Raw genomic sequence first — 2,140 nt, 5'->3', positions numbered from 1 at the left:
GCAGGGCAGCAACGGCCGTAGTGCTCCATTTTTCAAATTCTTTTTTGAATTTCTGTAATTAAAAACTGAAATAAAACCGTGAATTTAAAGAAAATCCAATTTTAAAAAAAATCATAGATATTCCATAATTTAAAGGCAAAATTAATACATATTTTCTAAACAAATAATCATGCTTCAAAGCCATAAAACATGCTTTGCAAAAGCAAATTAAACACGTTGTTCATGCTCAACATATAATAACATGTTAATTCTAAAGCCACAACACCGAACCTGGCTCTGATATCACTGAAAGAATCGGAATGGCCTAGAAACCCAGCGGAAGCGTGAAATAAAAATTAATTAAAACGGTTCAAAGGGGTGTTTCCTTTGAAATTACTGGGCGTTTGGTATTTGTCAAAAGCATAATAACAAACATATAAACATGCTAGACAAGTGGTTAGAGGATCAAACAAAAGGCATCGAAACAAAACATGAAACTTTATTTTTTTTTCTAGAGATGAGCAACAACGTGCGTTGTTTCCCTTTTCGTTCCTCTTCCCTTCACTTTAGGATTCAAACTAGAACCCCTCTAATTTCTCCACGCCACACTATGAAAAGATATAGTTCTTAATCTATTGCTAGATAGAACAAAGAATAAGAAGAAAAACAACTCCAAACTAACACTATTGTTTAGTGCTTTCAAATTATTTTATGTTCCAATTTGAATCCAATTCAATATAGAACAAGAAGGATAATATTTTTAAGATAGAAATTAATCTAATTTTGTGTTTCATGTTGGTTATGCTTGATGTATATGTTGTTTTGTATATTATATATAATTGAATTCAAAATTCAATAACTACTAAGTTTTCATCCAAGGCAACTTTTACAGGCACATGCATATAACCTTCAACCATGATGAAATAACCACTCCATTTTTATTATGGTGAGAAGTTTCAACTCCTTCTTAACTTGCTCCAACCTCTCTTGAATGAGCTTGGATGTCAAGTATGGACCGGGCTTGATTTAATCAAATTAAATAAAGCTCAACCAAAGTCTATTGAACAATAATTAATTAAATTAATTTTAGCCAAACAAAATCCAAAGATTCATTTAATTCAATTAAATAAATCTAAGCCCAAATACTAATTAATTGATCCAAGTAATTAATTAAGCCAAACCTAATAAATTAATTCAATTAATTTAAAGGTGTTAAGCTCAAAATTAATTAATTTTTGAGCCATCCATCAAATGGATTATTAAATAAACGATCCAATTATTTATATAATCTTCTTGAATTAATTTAATCCAATTAAAATAGTTCTTTTCTTCTTGAATTAATTCCAAATTAATCCCACCAATTCCATAGTGATTTGTGTGTGACTCTTTAGGTTCACCCTTAGCTAGTCTTGGGCATTGTGTCCAACATATAACATTAACTAAATCTAATTTAATTAACTATTTCTAACTAATCATTAATCGGAAACGCTCGTTATCTTGGATGGTTGTCTAGCAACAGTCCATGGCACTAGAGACTAGGTGAATGTTGGTATGAACATTTAGTTCTTGAGTTCCATACAGGTATGGTCCTTCAATCATCCATCTCCCGGCCTTAGTCTAGGGTATGAAATTGGGCGTCAGTTCCCATCCTGGACCAAGCAACTATGTTGAATACTTGAGATGCGTTTACTCTATTGATCAACTAAGGAAACCATTTCATATTCGACCAATCGCTATAGCCATAGACTTAGAGAGTTTGAACCATCTCAGAGTGCGTAGGAGATATATCCATCATATACTGATATGGATTGGTCAAATCTGTGTCCTACAAAAGTCTTAACTATGAGGAATGGTCCTGCTTACGTCAAAGGACTAGTAGGAGGAAAATTAGACTTAGAATCTAATTTATACAGGTTTGTTATGGAATAATGCAAACATCACTTGTAATCGAAACTTTAACTGACCATGTCTAAGTTCTCCAAAAGACGATCAGAAAAACTCTGATTACCTGAAAGGTACGAGTTTTTAAACCCAGACACGAAGAAGCGATGTAGGACATCGATATGGATAAATAGCTTGGAGGTATAAAATCCGCTATGGAGTTCAAACTAGGTTTGAAAGTTCTACTTGCTTGTTTTGACAAGTTCATGAGGTACAGGAC

This window comes from Sesamum indicum, linkage group LG8 (genome assembly GCF_000512975.1).
Source record: "Sesamum indicum cultivar Zhongzhi No. 13 linkage group LG8, S_indicum_v1.0, whole genome shotgun sequence".
NCBI lineage: Eukaryota > Viridiplantae > Streptophyta > Magnoliopsida > Lamiales > Pedaliaceae > Sesamum > Sesamum indicum.
This window is presented reverse-complemented; position numbering follows the sequence as displayed.